General features: G+C 48.2%; 1 long non-coding RNA gene across 2 annotated transcripts in view; it reads right to left on the bottom strand.

The window, feature by feature from the left end:
• Positions 1 to 14,230, bottom strand: part of LOC100520091 — a 67,524-nt gene extending 53,294 nt beyond the window's left edge. Inside the window, exons 1-2 of one of the 2 annotated variants that reach the window (XR_002336119.1) lie at positions 14,131 to 14,230; positions 6,420 to 6,495 (exon numbers count right to left, since the gene is read on the bottom strand). This is a non-coding gene — a long non-coding RNA (uncharacterized LOC100520091). Of the gene's footprint in view, positions 1 to 6,419; positions 6,496 to 6,600; positions 8,573 to 14,130 lie in introns of those variants that run through there. The other variant, XR_002336120.1, reaches the window with a different exon arrangement.

A 26,926-nucleotide genomic window follows, 5' to 3' on the forward strand; every position in this document is an offset into this window, starting at 1 on the left:
CAACAAAAAATGATAACATTTCTAGAAATAAATATTGTGAAATATGCAAGAGCTATATATAAAGCATTTTAAAATGTTCTCTGGAGTTCCCATCGTGGCGCAGTGGAAATCAGTCTGACTAGTATCCATGAGGATGCAGGTTTGATCCCTGGCCTCGCTCAGTGGGTTAAGGATCTGACATTGCCGTGAGCTGTAGTGTAGGTTGCACACGTGGCTCGGATCTGAAGTGACTGTGGCTGGTGTAGGCCTGCGGCTAAAGCTCCAATTCGACTCCCTAGCGTGGGAACCTCCTTATGCCACAGGTGGGGCTCTAAAAAGACAAAAAAAAAAAAAAAAAAAAAAAAAAAAACCTCTCTAATGACGGAAATAAAGACTAGAACAAGTGACTATGCAATCCATGTTTGAAGAAAACTCATCATCAAAAGTATATAAATTTCCCTAAATCAATTTAAAATTTTAATGTAATTTTTCCCTACTTAGCAAAGTTAAAGAGAAGCAGGAACTCTTTTTTTTTTGTTTTGTTTTTTTCCTGGCTGTGCTTGCTGCATGCAAAAGTTCCTAGGCCAGGGATCTAACCCACCCCACAGCAGCAACCCAAGCCACAGCAATGACAATGCCAGTTCCTTAATCCACTGAGCCCCCAGGGAACTCCAGCAAGCACTCAAACTCTCATTCATTGCCAGCAGGAATTTAAATTTGTAAAACCTTATAGAAGGCAACTTGGCGAAAGGTAGCTATCAAAATTGGAAGTAAACACACTGCTTGAATGATGTCATCTCTTCGATTCATCTTGTGGATATACCCATGCAGAATAACATACGTGCAAGTTCATTTATTCCATCACATTTGTAATAACAAAAGGTTGGCACTAGCCTACCTGTCCACCAGGAGGGTACATTCATGCAACAAAATACAAGGTGGTTGTAAAATTCAATAGAAAGAAAAGAAAAAAATTATGAAAATTCGCTGTTCAGGAGTTTGGACATAACTTTAAGAAAGAAAAGAAAGAACAACATAGAGAGTATGTTACTGCTCATGTAAAAAAGTTTGTGGGTCAGAGGGATATACATTGGTAATGCCCTAGATATGCAAAAATCCCTGGGAAGAAAATACAAAAATAAATCAGTGACAGTTGCTACAGCTTTGCCGACAGGAGTTGACACTGGGAAGGAGAGGAAACAGGAGGGAAAGGGAAATTTTTGAAAACAGACATTTTGATTATTTGAATTCTTGATCTCTATGTGATCATTACAATTTAAAATGTCAAAATCAAATTTTTAACCGAGATAAATAGAGGAAATAAGAGATAATAAAATTAAAATTCCACTCCAAACATAAACAAATTCAAACGGGGCGAGTTTGGTTAATAAAACATTAACATATTAATAATGAATTACTAAATGTTTCATACATGCTATGCCCCATGTTAGGCATATTTTACATGTGGGTATGAGATGGTACTATTATGATCCTCATTTTAGAATTGCTATTGTTATCCTTGTTTACAGATGAGGAAACCGAGGCAGAGAGAAAGATGTATGTCCAAAGTCACAGGCGCGCAGTCTCCAGAAGCCTGCAGTTTTGACTGCTTGGCTATGTCACCTCTGATTTATGACACAACGTCATGTGGCAGGTACAGTTAAACACACCTCCACCTCCACCACCACCGCCTCAAAACACCTGAGGGTCAATCCCTCCCTGTGCTTACCAGTTGTATTGAAAAGGTCACTCAGCATTGAAAGGTTTCATTCCCTCATTTGTAAAAAGGTCCTGTCTCTAAAATTTGCCATGAACTCCCATGTGTCTGTGTGATAGGATAGCAGGTGGAAAGACCCGGAATTTAAATATTTCCGGCAGGACACAGATTAGAAAAGACGCAAGAATCCACCTTCTGGAAGGGGAGAAGCGGATCTTGCTTTCCCAGTGCTTTTCTTTGCAGCTCTCGGGGGAATTCCTAGCGACAAAAGTTCTGGACCCTGGCTGTAATGAAATGACATTTAAGAAAAGACATAATGTATACTGCCAAGAAAAAATGGTAACTTTCTAAGAAAATATCAAGACACATCCAAAATAGTAACAACGTTAAAAATAAAGTGACAGAGAAAGAGCCAGAAACTCCAGCTGGGAGCAGAGCTGCCCAAACCCTGGGTGAGAGGAGGGCTGTTCTTGGGAGGGAGCTGATCATTCAGAAACAGATATCCCAGGCTTCTGTTCAGGGGGTTCCTATCGCGGGGAAGTCTGTGGCTCTTTGAGAGGCTGCAGGCACATAGTAGGGAGAAAAACTCGTCTCGGAGAATCTAGCAGAGTAAAATCAGGCTGACGTTTAGCTTCAACAATCCAAGTGCCTTTAGGAGTTCCCTGGTGGTGCCGCAGATTAAGGAACTGGCATTGTCACCACTGTGGTGCAGGTTGCAGCTGTGGCAAGGATTCGATCCCTGACCCCGGAACTTCCTCATGCCTCGGGATCACCAAAAATACCAAACAAACAAACAAACCACCAAAAAAACAAAGAACGAAATGCCTGCATCACCGTGTGGCATACTGCTCATGACCAAAGTCTGGCGGGGTTGGCGGGGAGTAAGGAGACCTGAGGTTTACACAACAGCTCTGGCTCTGTCACACGGACAACGGGCCACACTCATCACCACCAGGAAAGGTTCTCTCAGGATCCGTGAGGCTCCCTCAAAATACTCAGGCTGGAGCTGCTGTCCAGGGAACTGCCTTCCTCTCCTCCGCCTCTACCAAGTAATCATGCTAATAATGCAAATCGGATTCCACCACCTTCCCACCAGTTCAGGTGGCCATGTCAGGGTTTACCTGTATCACTTGCATACACGGTCCCAGCACTAAAGCCTGAAAGATATTCATCTAAATACAACTGTCAGTCATTAATTAGACTTGGGTACTTCAGTGTTTTTATAGTTGATTTACAATGTTGTGTTAGTTTCAGGTGCACAGCAAGGTGATCCAGTTATATATAAAATACACATGCATATGTATATGTTTATACACACCCTTTGTAGATTCTTTTCCCTTATAGGTTGTCGCAAGCTTTTTTCTTTTTTCTTTTTTTGTCTTTTTGCCATTTCTTGGGCCACTCCCATGGCAAATGGAGGTTCCCAGGCTAGAGGTCTAATCGGAGCTGTAGCTGCCAGCCTACACCACAGCCACAGCAACACGGGATCCGAGCTGCATCTGCAACATACACCACAGCTCACGGCAACGCCGGATCTTTAACCCACTGAGCAAGGGCAGGGATCGAACCCGCAACCTCATGGTTCCTAGTCGGATTCGTTAACCACTGCACCACGACGGGAATTCCTGTTGCAAGCTTTTGAGTAGAGTTCCCCCTGATATACAGTAGGTCCTTGTTGGTTATCTATTTTGTGCGCAGCAGTGTGCATCTTTTAATATCAAACTCATTTACTCCTCTCCCCTTCCCCTTGGGTAGCCATGAGTTTGTTTTCTATGTTTGTGAGTCCATTTCTGTTTTGTAAATAAGGTCATTTGTGTCTTTTTTTTAGTTTCCACATACAAGTGATATCATAGCATGTTTGTCTTCCTCTGTCTGACTTCACTCAGTACAATCATCTCTAGGTCCATCCATGCTGCCGCAAATGGCATTAGTTCATTCTTTTTTATGGCTGGGTAGTATTCTGTTGTATATATATGTACCACGTCTTCTTTTTTTTTTTCTTTTTTCGTCTTTTTAGGGCCACACCCGCAGCTCATGGAGGTTTCCAGGCTCAGGATCGAAACAGAGCCATAGCCACCGGCCTACACCACAGCCACAGAAATGCGGGATCTAAGCCACATCTGTGACCTACACCACAGCTCCCGGCAACACCAGATCCTTAACCCACTTAGAGAGGCCAGGGATCAAACCAGCATCCTCATGGATACTAGTTGGATTTGTTTCAGCTACGCCAAGATGTGAACTCCCTTGGCTACCTTTTCTTTTTTCTTTTTAGGGCCATACCTACTGGCATATGGAAGTTCCCAAGCCAGGGGTCCAATCAAAGCTGAAGCTGCTGGCCTACACCACAGCCACAACCATGCAGGATCCCAGCGGGCATCTTCACCGTATGCTACAGCTGGCATCAACTGGGGGATACAGGGATCCATCCCCATGGATACTATGTTGATTCCTAACCCACTGAGCCACAAGGGGAACTCCAGACACAAAGGGAGTGTCCTTTTATTCGACTGTTACTGATTTAAAAGCCCTAGTGATTCTGTAACAACTTTTTTTTCCTTTTCAGCACCGAGGCCACGGTATATGGAGGTTCCCAGGCTAGGGGGTCTCATCAGAGCTGTAGCTGGCGGCATACACCACAGCCACGGCAACACCGGATATGAGCCATGTCTGCAACCTACATCTCACAGCAACAGCAGATCCTTAATCCACTGAGAAAGGCCAAGGACTGAACCTGTGTCCTTGGGATGCTAGTCAGATTTTGTCTGCACTGAGCCACTGCCAGAACTCCGTGTAGCAACTCTTAAACTGACCAAAGAAGTCAATTTAGAGAAGGGAGCAGCCTCTGGCAGAAAAGATTGGATGTCTGCCCAGGCCTGATTGGTCAGCCATGGAAGGACCCTCCTCAGAGGGGACGTGGGTCCTTAACACAGAGATGCAGCCGCTCCCCCGCCAACCCGCACACACACATATGCACGTGGACCCGGACACACTCCAGGTCGTCAGGAATCAGCCACCCAACAAATATTCACCAGGCTTTATGCTAAGGAGTGCAGTTCAGCAACTGACAACACAAGCAGAAGCCCCTGCTTGCTTGGTGCCGACGCTCTAATGGGGAGATTTACAGCATAAGTAAAATGAAAAACGAAGCTGTGTAAATAGACTCACTCACCTGCTGTCATCCCCCAAGTCACACCTTCCACCTCCTCCGGGGCTCCAGGTTCTGGGGCTGCATTCCTGCCTCTGGCTTGGCCTCTACTACTCCGCTCCGCTAAATCTCCTCGCACCCCACTCCCCTCCAAACACCGCCTGCCTTGTTTGGGTCACCGTCACCCACGCCCACTCCTGAGGGCTGGCACCTGCCCGTGAACCCATCCCAGGGAATCCCCCAGGTGCAACCCGTGAGATGCTGGGACTGGCAGCCCCTTGCCCATCCCTCTCCCCCACCAGTCCTGTCCCCAGCAGTGAGCCCGGCTGGTCCACCGCGCCCAGAGTCTCCCCCCAGCCCTCCTCTCCATCTCCCCCAGCCCCTAGATCTTGCCGGGGCTTGGCTCCTTGTAATGGGAGCATCTCCAGTGCAAGATTGTTCAGAAGGAACTGATGAACCACAGAAGGAGCTGCGGTTCTGTTCTGGAATCTACCAGGCGTGGTGGGCTGTGGGCTTCATCACCTGGCATTGCCTCGGGCGTCTACTTTCACGTCAGAGTCCCCCTGGGGTCCTCTCTCCACCTGCGTCTCTAACACGACGCTCTGTCCCCCGTCCTCCTTCTCTGACTTTCCAAGCTTCCGGTCCTCCGGCTCGGGACCCTCTGAGGTTACTCTTTCTCCCCAGACCAGCTCTGCCCACCACTACCCTGCGTGTCCATAAATGACAAAAGACACGTGCTCTAGTCGTCCCGCGGACAGGTGACAAAACAGAGACAGGAGGAGGTGAGGGCTCGTCCTGGTTGGGGAACAGACTGGAGCCAGAGAAGGACTAAACCTCAGGTCTCTGGGCCTGAGCTTGTTCCCAGGGACTTCAAGGAAGTTTCTAGTGATCTAACCTCTTTGTTTCAGAGTTGTCAAACAAAAACACCCATCTCCTCTTCTTTCTTCAGTCTTTCCCTCTTCATCCCTTGTGACCAGGCCTGACTCCCTCCCTCCCTCCCTCTCTCTCTCTCTTTCACACACACACACACACACACACACACACACACACACACACACACTCGGTTTGGGATGGGGAGGTGTGGGAGGGCTGAGACTTGGAAGCCTGCCTCATACACCTCCCTCCCTCGATGAGGCTCCTGGAGGGGTGGATACAGACACGGTTTTTGTCTCTAAGGAGAGAGTCAACTTTTTTGCACCCCTCCCCCCAGCCCTGGGGTGAGCTTCCTTCCACCGAGGTCTGAGGGCTACTGAGCTGGTCAGAGGTCCTCCTGAGCTGCACGTATCCCCAACAAGGAGACGAGCAACGGCTCGCCCCTTTACAGCCAAAGAACCTGTCTAACCTTGGCCCGCAGTCAGGAGAGGAGAGCAGAAACCAGAAGTCACCCGATGCCGCCTCACTCCTAGAATCCACTCCCAGGTCAAAGAGTAAGAATGGTCTCCACAGCAGCTGATGTGTTAAACTTGTGGACCCTTCTGCATCCCTGAGGATTCGTGAGCCCCGAAAAACATGCTGCCCTGAGCTTTCCTGGCCCCACCAAGATTCCTGGCTGCTGAATTTTCAAGAACGACTCACCTCCCGAGCACAAGGCAATTACACAAACCTCCTAGGCAACCTCTGGAGGGGGAAAAATGCAGACGAAGAGGGCCACCTGAAAAAAAAAAAAAAAAAGAAAAAGTCCAGCATAAGGACAGCTTAATAAAATGCATGTGTTCAACTGATCCTGGGGAAAAATGATTTCGCTCTGGCAAATTACATTTGTATCTAAACATCGTGTTTTCCAATCGGATCGTGTTCTGGCTCAGCATCGCTGGGGCAGGCAGACGGCCTCCTGAATGTTCAACCCCGCGCTGTAAGGATTCCTCTTATTAAAATCTCATTTCACCGGGCTAGCTCCTTTGAGAGAGCAGTGCAGAATGACGCTAGGCAATCAGTGAACCAACAACAAGTAACTGTCTCACGCATCTTGAATATTCTTGCTCATGCGCTCACTACGCACTTGGCCGGGGCTTAACGCACCCACACAGCGAAGTCGGCCACAGCCCGGCAGCCTGAGAGCTTTTTTTTTTCTTTTTCCTGTTTCCTCTTTTCCTCTTTCAAGCAATTAAGAGAGGGGCAAGAATCCAAGCTCTTCCGTCCTCCAGCTCTCTCTGCAACACTGCCACTTCAAAGTGCTTGATCGGCTTGTTTTCATCAACAGGCCAGCGTGATCAATGGGCAGGAAGGGCTACGTCCTCACACACGGGTTTGTGTCCTGACCCTGCTCCCCACCAGCCACCTGCCAGCCCCAGGAGCTTCTCAAGCGAGCAGGCTGGGTTCCTCGGGGACCTGCTTCATTACTCTGAAACTAGGAAGATGGCTCCAGCTCAAAAATCAGCCAATGTTAGGATTTTAAAAAATTCTTTTGTCATAAGATTAAAGGGAAAATGTTTCCCCATTGTGGCTGGACAACCACGTGTAGTTTCTTTTAAAGATGGGAGGCCTGGAGAAAAGAGCCTTGTCTGAGCACGTGATTTGACACAATTCTGGTGAGACTGAGTATAAACCAAAAATGTTGATCCTGAGATCTTGTGACCGATGAGACCTTCGGTCTTTGGTACATTTAAATAGATTTAATGAACAGCTGCTTTGTACTGTGTTCTGAGCCGCTACGTGGGAGACCCAGCAGAGAGTCAGAAAGAGATTTGCCCCTAGGAGGCTGGTGGTGGATTACTAGAGAGAAGGATGTGTGTAAATAGCTCTGAAACCAGACAGCTCTGGGCAGAGACGGGGGGGACTGGGGAGGTCAGGACCTGGAGGGGTCTCCTTGGCTCCACATCTAAGGGAGACTTCTGGAGGATGCTGTACGTTGATCTGGGTCTTGACGCATTAGTAGAACTGCACGCATGAAAGAAGCTAACAGAAGAAAACTCAGGCAGAAGGAATAACACATGTCAGGAGCAGCACGCAGAGTTTAGGGGAAGGCGAGATGCCTGACAAAAAGCAGTAAACGGACATTGGGAAGTTTTAGAATATTTCATTGATTCTTCGATAATGCTTTAAAAAAAAGCATCTGTGGGCAGTCTTTATCCAGAAGCTGTTCTGCTCTGTGTCCCAAGACCCTTCAACCCTGCCTGCAGGTGGACCCGGCTACTGCCGGCCTCCTGCTCCTCTGCTCTCTGCTCCCCCACCTCTTCAGCCTGAAGGCGGCGGCGTCAGGCCCCATAGGATTAACCCCGGAGGGTTAAAGCACCTCTCGGCCCACCTCTCCATCCCCGTCTGTCTCAGGGTCCTCGTGTCTCACATCCGGGTTCTCACAGAGAAGCACTCTCAGGGGACTAGACCGAGTCAGGCGCACGCTCCCAGCTCCTGGGGCTGGAGAGAGGGGCATCCCTCGGACAGACAGGGCAGCCTGGGTGCACACGCTGCAGCTGCTGCTCTGGGCACAGGGACGCCCTGGAGAAAGTGCCATCCGCAGACATTTGCCCCAAATAAATGTGCTATGTGTTCCAAATGCCACAAACCGCAACTGGCATGCACAATGCCCTTTAGAAGGTATGCCAGAAAAGGTAAGAAATTGGACCGTCTTGGCACTCACAGGGGCACCCTGCAGCCTGATGGAGGAGCACCGTGTGGAAACAGTCCACAACTCAGTACTGACGAATAACACAAGATGTTTGGCCGTGAGCTGTGGTGCAGATTGAAGACGCGGCTCGGATCTGGCATTGCTGCAGCTGTGGTGTAGGCCGGCAGCTGCAGCTCCAATTCGACCCCTAGCCTGGGAGCCTCCATATGTCTAAGAAGACAAAAAGACAAAAACAAACAAACAAAAACAAAAACAAAGAGATCTTCCACTCTTTCAATCTGCCGTGACCTTAGGGTCACCAGTGTAATAATTTACCTCATTTCCCTGCATCCCAGGATCCCCAACAGCATGTTAACCAGGAGAACGAAACCTCTCTTTGCCCCATCCTTTGGGGGTTCAAATCACGTACGATACGAAGAACATATTCTAGTCACCCACTTACATAAACGGATCACAACTACTAAGAGAATCTATTTTCACCAGCCAAGGGCAGAGTTGCAGTTGCGCAGTGTACATGGTCTGAGAAACAGATGTAATCTTACCAGGCAGTAGTTTTTGTTTCTGTGTTTGTTTGTTTTCAAGGAAGACTTGCAAATAGATACAATTATACAATTAAAACCTTTTTGGCCCATTCCCTTTCCTTTCTGACTCTGCCGCAAGGACCTCTATTCATCCAAATAGCATCTGATTACCTTAATGTACCAACATTGGCTGGAAGTCCCTTTCCCTGGACAAGGACACAGATGCAAATTACTGCTGTTGCTTTCAGCTTGCTGTTTTTTGGTTTTTGTTTGCTTTTTAGGGCTTCACCTGTGGTATATGGAGGTTCCCAGGCTCCCAGGCTAGGGGTCCAATCAGAGCTAAAGCTGCCAGCCTACACCACAGCCACAGCAATGCAGGATCCGAGCCATGTCTGGGACCTACACCACAGCTCATGGCAATGCAGCCACAGCCTTGCAGGATCCAAGTGGCATCTGCAACCTATACCACACCTTGTGACAGTGCCGGATCCTTAACCCACTGAGCGAGGCCAGGGATCAAACCCACATCTTCATGATACTAGTTGGGTTCTTAACCCATTGAGCCACAATGGGAACTCCCACAAACTATTTTTTTCTCCCTTCCTTCCTTCCTTCCTTCCTTTCTTTCTTTCTTTCCTTTTTGGTCTTTTTAGGGCTGCACCCATAGCATATGGAGGTTCTCGGGCCAGGGGTCCAATCAGAGCTGTAGCTGCCGGCCTATACCACAGCCACAGCAACGAGGGATCTGAGTCATGTCTGTGACCTACACCACAGCTTATGGTAATGCTGGATCCTTAACCCACTGAGTGAGGCCAGGGATCAAACCTGTGTCCCCACGGGTACTAGTTGGGTTTGTTAACCACTGAGCCATGACGGGAACTCCGCCATGCTTTTAATAGATCTATCTTGCAGTCCGTTGATTCAGAAGATATACTGTGTGTGTGTTGCACACTTATCACAGACGCATACACACATCGAAAGGTAGGATTCAAGCTTAATAGCCCCGTGAAAGCACATGTCTTTCCAGTTGGTAGAGCCATAAATTCACCACTGCATTGAGCCCTCTAATGGTCTCAGACTTAAACACCACCTAAGCCTTCCTATCTGTCATTGGATGTGCTCTTTGCCTGGCCTTTCTGTCTTCTCTGCTTGGTTTGTAATCGTTCACATACTGACCCTACTAAAAGTGCCATATTCACACGCCACAGGCATCCTGGGCCCAGCTGAGATTTCCCGCTTCTTGTCAAAGGGAAGAAGTGGAACTCTTAGGGAAAATATCCCTGCTGTCGGGTGAGCGCCAGGGGCTGTAATTTTCTACGAGTACCGATGATAAGAAGTCATGTGCCCTTGGATCCTGTTTGCACAATACTTGGAATGTTTACAGTGTATGTAAATCAGGACCACTCATCAGACCTGGAACTGAAAGAAAACAGAGGAAGCTGCTCCCGGGAGAAGCCGATTCTTGCAACTGGTCCCTGACTTTGACCCTGCAGTTCCTGATGGCCAAGGCCAGATGGGGCTCCGTGTTTCGTTACCAGGACGGTATGTTTTAAAGCTGCAGACCAAGAATTCTCAAAACCCACTTGTCCAAAAGCCTAATGGTTGGGGCCAAAGCCCAACAGAATATCTTCTCTGTGTAGGATACTTGGACTTCACCATGAATATGCCCGACGTCTTAAAATCGGTAATAGAAGAAGCAAATTGTTACCTATTTTTAATTAGGCATGAGTTCTATGGCTTCCTGAGTGTGGACCATTCTATATTCAGTTGACCACACAAATAGCTGGTTTCAATATACAAAGAATGAATAAACCTAGAAGGGGGCCATACGCCTCCGTACTAACTTCCCAGCCTCATCAATCCAGGACATAAAACCAGCACACGTTTCCTGGGCTGCCAGGTCCTTGTGAGTCCTTCAAGGCCTTCTGAGTCGGCCTCCTCCTCAGGCTTTCTCATTGTACCTCCGTCACCCTGGGGAACCGCCACTCCTGTGGTCTTCATCTCAGCTCCACAGCGGCTCCCCCACCCCCATCGCTCCATCTCCGTCATTAAACAAGCATTTCCCTTCATGGCCTTCACAGCAAAGTTGAGACAAAGTTCACTTTTTAAAAAGGTTTCACTAAATGTCCAGGCATAAAGAAACAAAAGCAGCCTGGCCAACTAATATTTAGAGTTACCAGAGTATCTCAGTTTCTCCAGAGCCAACAGGCCGTGATTGTGCAAAGTCCTAACCTCCTTGCCATCCTCCAACCCCCACTCATGGCATCCTCAGGGGGTCCAGCCTGGCGGGTCTCGAGCCTCACGCTCACTCCCCACCACCCAGAAGGCTCTCCCACCCCCTTCCCGGGTTAACTCGAAGCCAGTCTTTGCCTTGTGTGTCATCGTCTCCAGGAACCCACCACGATCAGCCTTTCACGGCACAGGTGACAGTTTCCTTTTTGGAGTCACTGCTGTGTCCTGTTATTTCATAGGCATATTTTTATTTTTCATACATAAAAGCTATTTACTACCCCCAAAGGGTTGAAAACAGGGTCTGAAACAGTGACCTGCACACCTACAGAAATTTTATAGCAGCATTATTCGCAGCAACCAAAAGGTGGAGGCAACCCAAGTGTCCGTCAGCGGATGAACAGATAAACAAAATGGAGTATAAACATACAATCGGATATTATTCAGCCTTAAAAAGGAAAGAAATTCTGGGAGTTCCCATTGCAGCTCAGTGGTAATGAACCTGATTAGTATCCACAAGGACGCAGGTTTGATCCCTGGCCTCGCTCAGTGAGTTAAGGATCCGGCGTTGCCGTGAGCTGTGGTGTAGGTCACAGACGAGGCTCGGATCCTGTATTGCTGTGGCTGTGGTGGAGGCTGGCAGCTGCAACTCTGATTTGACCCCTAGTCTGGGAACCTCCACATGCCTTGGTGTGGCCCTAAAAAGACAAAAACAAAAAATAAAGGGAAAGAAATTCTGACACATGCTTCAAGATAGCTGAAACTTGAGGACATTCTCGGAAGTTTAATAAGCCAGTCTCCAAAAGATAAATACTATGATTGTGCTTATACGAGATATATATATTAGTCAAATTTATAGACAGAAAGAACGGTGGTTTCAGGGCTTGGGAGAGGGAAGAGTGGGGAGTTACTGCTTAGTGGGTACAGAGTGTCAGTTTGGGACGACAAAAAACTTCTGAGATGGATGGTGGTGGTGATTGCCCAAGAGCATGAATGGACCTAATGCTACTGCATTATATGCTTAAAAATGATTAAGGTGGTAAATTTTGTTTATATGTATGTCACAAGCAATTAATTATTATTATTATTATTCTCTTTTTAGGGCCACACCTGTAGCATATGAAAGTTCCTAGGCTCGGGGTTGAATAGGAGCTGCAGCTGCCAGGCTCCACCACAGCCACAGCAACACAGGATCCGAACCATATCTGAGACCTACACCACAGATCACAGCAATGCCGGATCGCTGACCCACTGAGCAAGGCCAGGGAGTGAAGACACATCCTCATAGATACAAGTCAGATTCGTTTCTACTGCCCCACGATGGGCACTCCCAAAATGAAGTTTTTAGAAAAGCTATTTGTTCAGTACTTATCTGATTCTCCTAGACGATAAGCTCTCTGAGGACAGGGACTGTATCTGTCTCTTCAGTGCTACATCCCTGTAACCTACGCATAGCAATCACTCCATGGATATATTTTACAAAATAAGATGAATGAGGAAGTGACAGAGGGAGAGGTGATCCCATTTTTGCAGGGACAACAAATACGTCTGTGTCTCAAAGTCCACACCCCTTGGAGAGATGCCCAACCCCAGACTGGAGCTATGTCCATGTCACCGTATAACCCCCCCTCATTCAAGTTCCCATTTCCCTCCCCAGCTTGTCTCCATCCAGGATGCAGGGGGATGGGCATGCCCCCTCCCCTGACCCTTCCAGGGAACCCCCGGAAGTGTGGCCTCGTTCTCTGGACCAGATAGACAATCTTATCAGAACGTGACGTCATAACATCAGCATGTTTCCCAAAATCTGAGTCATTCTGTCTGAAATAACCCTAAGCCAGGACAAAAAGTTCGACCAAGGAGGCTGTGAAGTTCCCTACACCACTGAGCGGTGAGAGGTGGGTTGGTAAGACCCTTCTGCAAATTTCCATGTCGACACTTAACCTTCTATCAGTAACTGCTCAGGCCAAACGACCTCTGACTCAATAAGTACATGCCTCAGATTTCAGCACAGAGCACTCTAAACTCATACAGAGCCAAAAATATCTACATTTCCCATGTCCTCTTCTCTAAAGGATTCTAGAACATGAAAAAAATGTGAACATAGCTCTGGACCTGCCACATGGTACAATTTACATGACCAAGCAAGACACTTAATTGCTTATACTTTTTAAATCAGGTTAATGATACGTTTTAATATGCCTGAAAACTTGCTGAAAAAATGGTAAGCAAAGGGCCTCTTCCAACTATCCCTCTAGAACAAAAGGACAGTCTTCCTGAAAGAAATACTAAAGATTTCAATTTTCATTAGGTATAGAACAGAGTCCAAGTTTAAATGGTAGGTTTGACAGTTCTTACCCATTATAGCTGCGCCAATCTTTGGATCTGGTTTTTAACCAGGACACTCATTACTAATACATATGCCTAGTGAAGGACAGATAGCTCACTTTCTTGTCAAATCTCTACCCTTTTAAATATCCATTCAGAGGAGTTCCCGTCGTGGCGCAGCGGAAACGAATCCGACCAGGAGCCATGAGGTTGTGGGTTCGATCCCTGGCCTCGCTCAGTGGGTTAAGGATCCGGCGTTGCTGTGGCTGTGGTGTAGGCCAGCAGCTGTAGCTCTGATTAGACCCCCTAGACTGGGAAGTTCCACATGCTGTGGGTGCAGCCCTAAAAAGCCAAAAAAAAAAAAAAAAAATCCATTCGGCTCTTGTAGAAAGTATCCGCTCTGTATCAGTTGCTTTATTAAGGATATTATATCTTTATTAAAGATATTTCTTTAATATCTCTCTCCAATATTCAGTAATATTTCTTGTAAGCCTGAATTTTTATAGCAAAAGGAGCCAGCAACAGGGAACAGGAAATTATCAACAACATGTTAGAGTTTATGGCGAATTTTGAAAATCCATATCTTGAATCTATAAACCTGGACATTTTCTTGCTTTCTTTCTTCCTCCAAATGAAGTATACTTACTGTCTCGTGGCAGGCATCACACCGAAGGAGACAGATTCATCTCTCATTCCAAGAGCTCTCCTGGACTCCGAGTTCCCTCTGAATCATGCTCCGAGGTCATTCTGACAGGAGTGACTCATGTAGGCACACATCAGGCGCAGAGACCCAGGCGGCAGGAATTTATCCTGTGCAGACTAGGCCCCTAGACATAAGAAGCCACTAAAATGTGAAACCAACTGCTCTGCTGCTTTTGAACAAAAGCCGCAGGAAGACGCGGCGTTACCCAGCCTGTGGTCCGATGGTGCCTCTCACTGCTTTCCCCCCCGCCCCCGGAACTGAAGTTTGCACCTGGAAGGGGCAAAGCCAGCACCTGTGTGACTCGGGGACTGCAAATAAAGTGGAGCTTTCTGGAGTTGTTCTCTGCGCCAAACATCTCGAGAGCCTTTCAGGGCGGTGCTATGCTGCGTAGAGGTTAGGCGCATGCGCCGTGAAAACCCTCGGGTTCCTTCCCAGCTCTGCCACTTGCTAGGCTCAGACCCCAGGCCAGCTGCGTAGTATCTTTCTGTCTCAGTCTTCTCATCTGTAAACTGCGGATGACAGCTATCACCGTGGAGAATTCTTAGGAGAGTAAATGAATAGCAGGTGTAAAATGCTCGTGTATTCCTTGCCCACACTGAGCCCTAAACAGTAGTGCATCGCCTGGAGAGCTCAGTAAGGGAACGAACCATAAACGTTCACTCATATCATTACTTCTCCCTATAACTGATTTCTAGCTTCCAGCGTTTTCAAGGATCTTGGCTTCTTCCTAGTTCTTTCAGTTACAGCTCACCGCCCCCTTCTCTCCTCAGTGGCCCCTGGAAGATACAAGGTCCTCTCCCTCTAGGCTGCTGGTCCCTTTGGGGGTTGAAGAGAATTGCGAGCAGAAGGCCTGAGTGGGAAGGCCATTCTGTCACTGGTTTGCTCTATTCAAGGAAAAAAAAATGCATCTGTGACATTTGCTCCAAATAGAAGGGAAAAAGAGAGCTCCTTCAATATTTAGGTGTTGTTTTCCCTATCCAGGGCCAAGATTCCTGAAGCCATCTCTCACGGCAGAGAAGCCATGCATGCACACGTGCACCCCGAGCCCGCTAGGAGCTCATAAACTGATCTATTGATTATGGACTCAGTGTGTTCTTTCAATGAACAAAAGACTCGTGGCTTTTCTTTCTGCCTAACACAGCCCTCTCTCCCTTAGTTTTATTTGGGGTTCCTGGCATGAGGCACCAAGTGGAGGCACAAGTGGGGCTTCTCAAAGCTTTTGCTCTTTTTTCTTTGAACTACGGAGGAATTCAAAGGTGTGTGTGTCTGTCAGCCTCACCAGACTGAGGCCGTGTTGAAATCACCATCGACGTTATGAATGGCGGGGTTCCCATCGTGGCTCAGCAGGAACAAACCCGACTAGTATCCAAGAGGATTTGGGTTCGATCCCTGGCCTCGTTCAGTGGGTTAAACGATCTGGCATTGCCATGAGCTGTGGTGTAGGTCACAGACTTGGCTCAGATCCCGACTTGCTGTGGCTGTGGTGTAGGCCAGTAGCTGGAGCTCTGATTCGACCTCTAGCCTGGGAACGTCCATATGCTGCACCTGTGGCTCCAAGAACCAGAACAAACAAACAAACAACATTATGAATGGCAATGAAGCTCCATACACGGGGTAAAGAGAAGAAATACCAAGAATACATCCCAGACGTTCCATTCTGTTTTCCAAATTTCTTCTGCCCCCCCCCCCAAAAAGCCTTAGGAATGGGGGCATGGGATGAAAAGTAGGTGTAAGGACACACAAGTCTCTTCATGACTTTCTAAGACAATGCCTGGAACACTAGGTGCTCAATAAATAACTGCTGAATGAATAAGTAAATCTGATGTAGCTGTGAAATAGTTTTACCGCTCAACTCTGGGGACAGAGAAGGATGCCAGACATCAACTTGAGAATAGTCTAATCTCATTGCATAGGGGAGGAAACTCTGTTTCAGAGGGGTCCTGCTTTGCTCCAAATCTCGCTGGCCCCAAAGATCAGACTGAGGCTCAGTGAACATTGACCAGTCTGCCCTCCGTGGGTGCAGACAGTTTTGCTATAAACACATGACAGGTGACAGGGTAGTGGAGAGGAACTGGAATTTCCTGGGCTCTCCTGGGACATTCCCCAAGTGGAGGGAGAAGCGGAACAGATGAGGGTGAACAGGTGCCCGCATGCCCGCGTCAGCAGGCTGCACACCTGGGGATGGCAGTGTGAGAAAACAGATGGCTGCCCCAAAACGCAGCCGCTGCTCTGGCCGTGCACAGGGAGAGCCCCTGGCTGATATCATCGCAGTAGATGCAGGCTAAATCGAAAAAAGCGAAAACAGGCAAGCAAAAGAGATGCACGTGGTTTTTTGGTTGTGGTTGTTTGTTTGCTTGCTTGCTTTTTAGGGCTGCATCCATGGCATATGGAGGTTCCCAGGCTAGGGGCTGAATCGGAGCTGTAGCTGCTGGTCTACACCACAGCCACAAGAACACGGGATCTGAGCTGTGCCTGTGACCTACACCCCAGCTCAGGGCAACGCCAGATCCTTAACCCACTGGCTTAAACTTATGGTTGATTTACAATATTCGGTCAATTTCTGCTGTACAGCAAAGTGACCCAGTCACACACACACATGTACCCAGAAGGAGAGTTCAATGAATGTTTGTCTTACTTTAGCAAAGTCAAGGTGACAGACAAATCCGCTGTGTCCAGGAGATTAACACGCGGCTGGCTGGCTGAGGATTCTGGTTTGGCCTGAAGCGCTGGGAACTAGCAAGCTCTCCTCTGCTTTCTGAAACCTTGACAGTCATGGAAGACTCTAGTTGTTTTTTCTGAGAGGAAGGGTCTCCATGTCCAGTCCATGGGCATAGGTTGGAAAAAAGAATTTTCCAGACTCAGAGCAGGGTGAAGAAAAGACCAGTGTATCAAGGCAAGAAATGCTGTTCACGCAGGGGGCCGACTTCCCGCGGATCGGGGAGAGCCTGCCCACGGTGCACGGTCTTGTCTATTTTCACAGCCCAGGGAGAGGAGAGGTCTTGTGATACACCCGCTGACCTGCTGATGGGATGGTCAAAGAGGTGCCTTACGATCCACTTGCTGGTTGGTTGGGGGCGTATAAGGCCCCTATAGGAGGGGTGAGAGGTGGGCCACATACTTTTACTAGTAGGGGCAGGAAAGAGTAGGCCAGGTTGCTCGAAGTGGTGGTTGGGGGGGGGCGGGCTTTAAAAGGAAAAGGGTGGGGCAGCGATAAGGGGCTGGTCCTTCCCGCCTTGGCCAGAGGCTTTGAGTTCCATCTCCTTGAAGGGGGCTTGAAGTCCCACACTCAACACCTTCAAAACACTGTCTGTGACGCTCACCCTATCTGACTCAACCCAGATGAAACTGGGGGAATTTAGAGAGACGCTCTAAGGCAAACCTCAGTAAACATATGTATAAAGGACGAATGGACTGGAAGAATTTACGGGTGTTTTGTTCTCCAGAGATCATCAGGTAGAGGAAGAAAATGTGAAAATAAAGTCCTGGCGGACAGCAAAAAATGGCAATAAGTCAAGAAACCTACCACATTCTTAAACAAGCAAGCCTAAAAATAATCATGCACACCATTAAGGCAAGCTCAATACATCGCACTGGCAATTTTTTTTTTCTTTTCTTCTTTTTTGCTTTTTAGGGCCGTACCCACAGCCTATGGAGGCTCCCAGGCTGGGGGTCAAATTGGAGCTGTAGCTGCCGACCTACACCACAGCCACAGCAACATGGGATCCTTAACCCACTGAGCGAGGCCAGGGATCGAACCCTCGTCCTCATGGATCCCAGTCAGGTTGATTATCTCGGAGCCATGACAGGAACTCCCTAGCACTTTTTTTGGAAATTGAAAAAAATAATTCAAAAATTAATTTAAGGGGAAAAAAGTATTTAAAAAGGAAATAAGAGTGGGGTCTGGAGAAAGAGACACTTATCCTTCTAGGTAGGAAGTGGTGCTGTAGCAAAGCTATAATAATTGAAGAATTGTAATTCCTGGGCAGAACTGGACCAACAGATCATAGAACAGGAAACAGTCCTGAGCAAGAAACAAGCATATTGAGGCATTTAGCAGATTATTAAGCTGTTGTTTCAAACCAGCAGAGAAATGAAAACATTTCCAATAAATGGCTTTGGGACAACTGGCTGGCAGTGTGAATAAAATTTAATTTGGATCCTTCTCATGTATCTTATTCCAAAATAAATTCAGGAAGAATTTATACACAAAGCCAACATATGAAAACACCAAGTGAAAACTTAGGTGGATATTTTTATCATCGCGATTTTTGAAGGATTTTCACATTACGCTGTCACTGTGAGAAACCATCAAGGGCATCTTGGAACCCAAAAGAATTCAAAACACGTAGATGGCACGACCTGCTGTCCCTGACATCCAAAGAGAAAAAAATTAGCAGAACATCTGGCACCCCGGGGTGTTGAGAAAAATAAGACATTCCTGCTCCCATGAAACAAAGAGTGGTTTCAAGAACTCGTGGAAGAGGAGTTCCCGTCATGGCTTAGCAGTAGCAATGCCGACTAGTATCCATGAGGATGCAGTTCCATCACATAGCAATTTTTATTTTTTTTTTATTTTTTATTTTTTTTGCTTCTTATGGCCTCACCAGTGGCATATGGAGGTTCCCAGGCGAGGGGTCTAATCAGAGCTGCAGCTGCCGGCCTGCACTACAGCCACAGCAATGCCAGATCCAAGTCTCCACATCTCATCTGCAACCTACACCACACCTCATGGCAATGCTGGATCCTTAATCCAGTGACTGAGGCCAAGGATCAAACCTGAAACCTCATGGATGCTAGCTGGGCTCCTTACCACTGCGCCACAGCTGGAACTTCCTGAGCTCTTTTTGAAAGCCCAGTGTTTTATAAGCAGATACACAGGCTTTATTTTAAAAGGAATTTAAGTCATCATGGGTAGGTGAAAATTAGCCAGAAACTGAGGTTCTAATTACCTGGATTAACCAAGAAAAAGCACATGCCTCTCAGAAAGGGCTTACAGATGCCTAGGGAGGAGACAGCCATAGAAATACACCGGAGCGTTTGTGTCTGTGTGCAGGCGTGGGAGCAGTGGGGTGTGGAGATGTGTGGAGACCCACAACACACACCCTGGGGGACCAGCCCCTACCTGTAACCCAATTCTGATACGTTCCCCATAAATCGGTTTTGAGTTCATTCCTTTCTCTTCTATTCAAGAAAGCAGTTCTGTGAATTAAAAGACGTTAAGAAGGCATTTGAATATGGGAAAAGTGCAATGGAAGAAATGAACCCTCCAGCATCTGCAAAACCCTCAACCGAACGGTGACCGAATTCAACACAAAATGCAAAAAGGATGCAAAATTGGTTTTCCCAGCCAGCACAGGCCCAGAGAACGGGAACACCTGAACCATTCCAGATGACAGCAAAACAAAACCTACCATCATTAATGGAAACTTGAAGTAATTAATAGAAACAACAATTAATCAGTAACTCAATGCAATAATCCTATAAATCCATTATTTGGTGAATTGATTTTAGGCAAATGAGTCTGCTCTACCCAAGCACACTGCTATTTCAAATCTCATTGCAAGCATGTCCTGAGCTCTTTCTTTGGCGCTGAGATGAGGGAACACAAGGCTTATAAAACCCAGTGGCCAAGGGAACACAGAACACAACTGCTCCGAAGCTGCCAGAAGCCACAAAACAAGCATTGCCCCCAGAGAAATGGACCCACTCACCTAGCCGTGCCTGGGAACTCAGATGTGTGTTTTGCTTTAGAAAGATGCCATTTTGCTAAGTCATGTTTTATTTCAGTGAGATGGTATCATGGCAAAGCTATTTTATTGTTATAGAAGCTTAGACAATACAAAAAACATTGAGTTTCAGAAAAAGACAAAAACCAGGCTTTCGTTTAACATCTTCATTTTTATTCAATGAAGCACTGGTTCTGGAAGCCAGAGGTTTTTTTAAATTATTTATAACATTTATTTTTAAAGGAGTCCTTCTGTTTCACGCCACCTCATCCGTTCATTTTCTGAAAGTCTATCACGTACCCGCCAAGCCTGGGCAGTCAGGGGCGCTGAGTTCTTGTTTCCTTGGGGTCCATTGGCATAAAGACAAATACCACAGCAGGTGTCACCACTGCCGTGATGGACGTTCTCCAGCGACAGGCAGGGCGCAGAGGAGGACTCGGGCATCGTACCCTTGCTCTCTCTCATGGCATCTTTCCCTCTTTCCCTCTCAGAGAGCAGAGTGGGAGGGATCCTCATTAAACTTGACTTCCAGTTCAGTGAGTTCAAATGCAGCAATGGTGTGAGTGACTAGATCACAGGAAGGAGTCTGAACCCCTGTGGGCTGATGTGGGATCCAGTAAACTCAGAAGCATCAAAGTAACGGAATCAAACCTACTGAGGGGCCCGTTCTGCAGGAAGCAAGTGAGAAAAAGGAGAAGGAGCAGGTGCTTTGGCACAAGGTCACACACACACACACACACAACAGCACAAACGCACCCTAAGCGGACAGGTTCACACTGTCAATCCCACACTCAAATGCATGTCACACACACATACACATGCCTACATGCTTATACACACATGCACACACAAATACATACACATGCATGCGGACACATATACACACATAAATACGCGCACACACACACACACACACACACACACACACACACGCACGCACCCAGGAAATCAAAGCAGATAAAGAACATTTCCAGCTTAACTACTTCTGGAAACATGACCAGAGTGATAGTGACTTGTCCAAAGTCACACAGCCAATGAAGGACTGTCCCAGGACCAGCTCTCAGGAGCCTGGGACTGAGCACAACCCCAGTGTGATACGGTTCGCCTTTGTATTAACCTGCCTGTGCTCCAGGGGGCCCCAGACATCCTAAAACGCCTTCTCGCTCTTGCTGAGCCCTGTGAGATGAGACGGTGATGGCAGAACGCTGTGACTCTGGAAGTCCTTCCAAAGGGCAGCACCAGCTCTCCAGGGAGCAAGGTTCGTCCTGGCCCTGAATGCCCGCGTGTTGAGAAGGGAGGCAGGATGAACGGGAGGCAGATCCCTGAGCTCACTGCTTTGAGATCATCACAACCAATATGAGTTGTCCCAGGCCAAGGCTGCCTTTGCTCGTCAGGCTGCTGACATTCTGTGCTGGTCCCCCGGCTTCTCGCTCCACAGTGATAACACTATTGATTTGCCTCCTGCACAAGGAAGGCGAGCCTCTCGCCTCCCGGGAACAGACGATGCCTGCGCTCATGGTTCGCTCATCGCCAGACGCGGTAGTGGGAAAGGCCCTGGAGAAAGAAGCTCACCTCTGCCGTTTCACACCTCAGATTCCTAACGTGGCCTGAAAAAATGTGCTTTTCACCCAAGTCACACTGCCTGATTTTCCTAAATGCCCTCTTTCATCCTTCTCCGTAAGTCAACTTTTGTTTTTTCTTTTTATGACTGCACCTGCCACATATAGAAGTTCCCAGGCTAGGGGTCGGTCACTGCACAGTCACAGCAACATCGATCGAGTCGCATCTATGACCTACCCCGCAGCTTGCCGGATCCTTAACCCACTTCACGAGGCCGGGGACAGAACCTGTGTCCTCACGGACATGGTGTTGGGCTCTTAGCCTGCTGAGCCACAACAGGAACTCCTGTGTCAACTGGTCTCAAACCCAGAAGAAACTGTCCCTCTTCGTCCTGTGCTCTGATGATGCTGGGCTCCCAGCATGTACTGAAGATGAGCTGCTGCTCGTCCAGCTCCCTCCCCTCAATGGTGTTGGGAAGATCACAGGCTTGGGGCTCAGAGAGAGCCAGGTCCAAACCAGGGCCTCGCTGTTGACCTGCTGTGCCCTTGGCGTCTAATTCCCCCGCAGGCCTTCCGCACCCCGTCTCCAGAGGGCCCCTGCCACGTTGTTCAGCTCTTTAAACGAGCTCACGTGTAGCAAGTGCCAAGTTGGTACCCAGCGTGCAGAAGCATCTCATTCTCTTCTTTTTCTCCGGCTCTTTCCAGACGGACTGTGACGGTCCCTGGCCCCCCCGGGGGGGGGGGGCATGCCTCCTCGTCTGTGTCTTCCCTTCACACCCCAAACGGCTCAAGGGAGCCACAGTGCACTTTTGCAGCATTGAGGACAGCAAGTCAGGTAAACTTTTGTGGGTGATGAAACTGCCTCTTCGAATGAGTAGCGTTGATGGCAGAAACCAGTCACCACGCTCGGCATTTGACACTTTGTCTAATGTTTCTCCAAGTCTTTGTGCCTCATGTTCGTTTAAAACAATCTGAATACATCAACCACGCAGACTTGCGCTTGGGGCATAACTATTTTTTAGTTAAGGAGTTCCCGCTGTGGGGCAGTGGGAGAGGGTTTGATTCCCCAGCCCGTGCAGTGGGTTTGAAGGATTGAGTGTAGGTCACAAAGAAAGTTCAGATTCAGTTCCTGGCCCCAGAACTTCCATATATACTGCAGATGCAGCCATAAAATAAGTACATAAATAAATACAATGAAAATAAAAAAGGAGTTCCAGTCTTTTAGTGGCTAATGGAGATTTCCACCAGGGCCTGGGCCAGCCCCTCTGCTCTTCCTCTGCAACTGCCCGCCTCAGGCTTCCAACCCCACAGCCCTTCCTAGGTTTGGAGACTGATGCAGGGAGGGCTGCAACAGTCTCTTGGTTCAAGACCGGACCGTGGACCATGGCCCTGGGATCCAGGGCCACCAGGTCCCCGGGCTGGGCTTCTAGCTGTCGTTTAGCTTCTTTGCCAATAGCACTTCTTGAACCAGCGTGCTCCCGGGTGCTCCAGTTTCAGAGATGAATTCTCTCTTCTGCATTCTCATTCTGCACCTCAGCCCAGCGGCCAGCGCCCCTGCTACCCCACAGCAGGTCCAGATGCCGCCAGCCCAGCGGTCTGAGTCTCTCAGGGTCTCCCACCTGTGCTCTCGTGATGGGCTCCGCTCACCTGCTGGGGTCCCTGGTTCAATGCCATCTGGCAGCACCGTCTGGCGGCCACTGTGGACATAAACAACTCGGAGGCTAGTTTGTCAGACTCTTCACCTCTCCGTCTGCCAGGCCTGCCTTGAGCTCCCACCCCACCCCAGCCCTCTCTACCCAGCAGTCTGCCAGCCAGCCCACTGCCCTGACTTCCTTTTCCAAATACCACTGTCACCTGTCAGGGTACAGGACAGCTTGCCCAGGGCAAACCCTCCTCCATATGCTGCTGGCTTTGGCTCCTCTCTGAAATACCCAGGTAACAGCTCGAGGCAGCTGTTTTACAGATGTGAAGAACCCCCACCAAACAGAAACATTAACTACTTGATGACAAGGTGACCCGGCAGGATCAGGGTGAGGCAAGCTGGCCTTGTTTCTCCAAGCTGCTGTTTGGTGGCCCCAGGGCTGGTTCTGGTGGTCCCCCTTCTTCTCCCAGAATGAAGAATGATCTGTCAAGTGGTTAAGCTTCCATTTGTTGGTGGATTCCTTCTGCTGAAAACTCAAAGAGATTGTTTTGTGCATTCCTTGAGGGGAACCAGGACCTGCCTGCAGGCTGCACTGTTGCCTCCTGACTGCCCCTCCCTGGTCTCTGCATCCCTTCCCTTCCTGATTAGCAGCTGCCCTTCGGACTCAGGGAAGGTCGTGGAGGCTGAGGCTTATTCCCTAAAACCAAGCATTGGAGGACCCAGAGAGCTTGTGTGCCCGGGAGCCCACAGGGCCCTGCTCAGGTACAATACCAGGAGCCAGAGCACGTGGAGGAAGCACTGACGTGGGTGGGAAATGAGCTGAATTGCAGTGGCTCAGGGCAGACACAGGGAGTTGTTCTAAAAACTCGATTGCAGAGACGAGGGAGATTTCTAGATGAGAGGCACATCCTTGTGGGAGCACCGTGGGACAGGCGTGCTGCTTCTGCCACAGCCTTTTTTTTTTTTTTTTTTTTTTTATCTAACAACCCATGAATACAAAGCAAAGTTTTTCATATTTCAGACCGGTCAATGAGATGGGCAAGGGCTTGAAAGTGGAGAAGTAATTTCTCCTCTACCTCTCTAAGCTCTTGGCCTATAAGCCCCATGATAAGATTAACACGAGAAAAGCCACAGAAGTTAAGGTGTATATCTCAGCAACTCCCAGAGGTGGCCCAAGCTACCAGCCTAGATACACCCTCAGCTGCAGGTACAGATGTTAAAATGGGGAGAGGCTGGTACAGAGGGTACCAGGAGAAGCTCTATGAACAAGGATAATTTCCTCTGGCAGATTTCATTCCGAGCCTTCTCCTTCAATGCGAACTTTTTTTTTTTTTTTTTTTTTTGGTCGTTTTAGGGCCAAACCTGCAGCATGTGGAAATTCTCAGGCTAGGAGTCGAATCAGAGATGCAGCTGCTGGCCTACACCACAGCCACAGCCACGCCAGATCTGAGCCTCATCTGCAATGTACACCACAGCTCCCGGCAACACCAGATCCTTTAACCTACTGAGCAAGGTCAAGGATCGAACCCGTGTCCTCATGGATACTAGTCAGGTTCTTAACCCGCTGAGCCACAAGGGGACTCCTGATGCGAACTCATTGTAACATACAGCCAGCCCTCCCTGCCAGTGCAGAAAGGGAGAAGCCCTTCCAAACGGAGATTTCTGTTATAGTGGAAAGTTCTCTTACAAGAGGGCAATTTCTCTCTGTGTTCAGAGCACGTCCTGGCTCTGCAGTTTCTCAAAATAATTCTTATGCTAAAGAGACATATTTGGTGGCATATTCTGCTACCCTTCAAAGATGTTCCTGTTATTTAGCCCTAAGGAGTAATAGGACCACCTGGAAACAGCTAGTACATCATGGGGTGTGTGTGTCTGTGTGTGTGTCCGTGTGTGCCTCTGTGTGTGTCCGTGTGTGTGTCTGTGTGTGTCTCTCTGTGTGTGCCTGCATGTGTATTTGTCTGTGCATGTCCGTGTGTTCCTCTTTCTGTGCCTGTGTGTGTCTCTGTGTGTCTGTATATCTCTGTGTGTGTCTCTGTGTGTCTGTATGTCTGTGTGTGTCTGTGTGTGTCTCTGTGTGTCTGTGTATCTCTGTGTGTCTGTGTGTCTGTGTGTGTCTCTGTGTGTCTGTGTGTGTCCATACATGTGTCTGTGTTTGTGTCTCTGTGTGTATGTGTGTGTCTATGCATCTGTGTGTCCATGTGTGTGTCTGCATGTGTCTGTGCGTCTGTCTGTGCATCTGTGTGTCCATGTGTGTCTCTGCGTGTCTGTGTGTGTGTGTGTGTATTTAGGGGTGATGAAAAGGGTGGGTAATTAGGAAGGAGGAATATGGGATCCAACCTGAATTAATTGTCTCCCAGGGTCGTGCATCAGATAATTAAGTGAAATCATATTTTAAGTTGACACAAATGGTGAATATTTTCAGTGGGATCAAACACTATAATAAAGAATTAAGTAGCAGCACAGAGTGACTTTTTTAAATGAGATTTTAAAAGGGCAAACATAATGGAAGCAAAAATAAAGCTAATGAGACCCATCCAGCTTTCTTTTCTGCACAAAATCAGAGTAATTAAGCACAAGGCAGTGTGATGAGCCATTGCACAAAATAGGCAGAGAAACGTATGGACCATTCACCGCCTCCTTGAACTTGTCTCTTGGACTCCCACGCCGCTGCCCTCTTCTGACCCCGAGCATCTCTCTCTCTACCTGCACCTCTGCTGAATCCTTCCTGACTTCCCTCTCCCTTTCGTGCGGTCTGTGGTTCTCCCTGTGCTCAGGCCTCAGCCTCTTCCTCCTACAGCAGAGAGGACACGGCCTTTTGAAACGGCAGGTCCAATAAGGCCCAAAGCCTGGCATTATCACTGGCCCGCTGGGGGACCTCACTACATCACTTCATCTTTCTGAATGTTACTTATCTCATCTTTTAAAATGGGCAAAAGATCTACTTGACAAAATTTTAGTAATGATGACATAGAAAGCTGGCTTCTAAAACGCCCACCACCACGTGGGTCCATCGCAAAAGAGAACATTCTATCGCTTCATCTAAAACTCGGCTGAATTTCTCTCCACAGTACCATATTTTTGTTTTATTGTGGCAAAATGCACATAAAACAGGACGTAACCATCCTCATCATTTCACGTGTTCAGTTCAGCGTTGTGAAGCCGAGGAATCCAGCCTGAGTGTTTGGTCCCCAGGGCCATGTCGGGATGATGGAGTGAAAACGTATTTTGACACCAATGGCAAAGCCGTCTCCAGATGGGCTGTTGTTGGTCAGCCCATCTCCAGAACTCTTCACCTTACAGAACTGAAACTCTACGCGTGTTAAACCAATCCGCATTTCTTCCTCCTCTTAGCCCTGGTAGCCATCCTTCTAGTGTAGGAGAAAATGTCCCAATAAAATGTAGAAAGGAGAGACCCCAGCCATGATGACTAAGCAAAGTCTAGCCAACTGCCCCAACCAGTCCTCCCCCATGCATCTGCTTCCGCATCTACTACCCTGCCTGACGTCACGCCAGTCCAACCAGCCAAGCTCGGACCCGGAAGACGTAGCCCATAAAAGCCTTGTGAAACCCTTCTTCTGGGCTCAGACTCTGGAGAGCGATCTCCTCTGAGCCCGCCGGCGTAATAAACCTGAGTTCTCCAACTCTCCGAGTGCCCGCTTGGTTTCTCGCCGGGTCAAAGAGCTGATCCACTGCAGCCGCAAAGCTGCCGGAGCTGGTACGCTACAGCCACGGGGCTGTCGCCAGAGCTGATACGCTGCAGCACAGGGCTGCTGGGTATCTGCTGTAACACTAGTTCCCATCTTTATGAATTC

The sequence above is a fragment of the Sus scrofa genome, chromosome 10 (assembly GCF_000003025.6).
Source record: "Sus scrofa isolate TJ Tabasco breed Duroc chromosome 10, Sscrofa11.1, whole genome shotgun sequence".
NCBI classification, from domain to species: Eukaryota; Metazoa; Chordata; class Mammalia; order Artiodactyla; family Suidae; genus Sus; species Sus scrofa.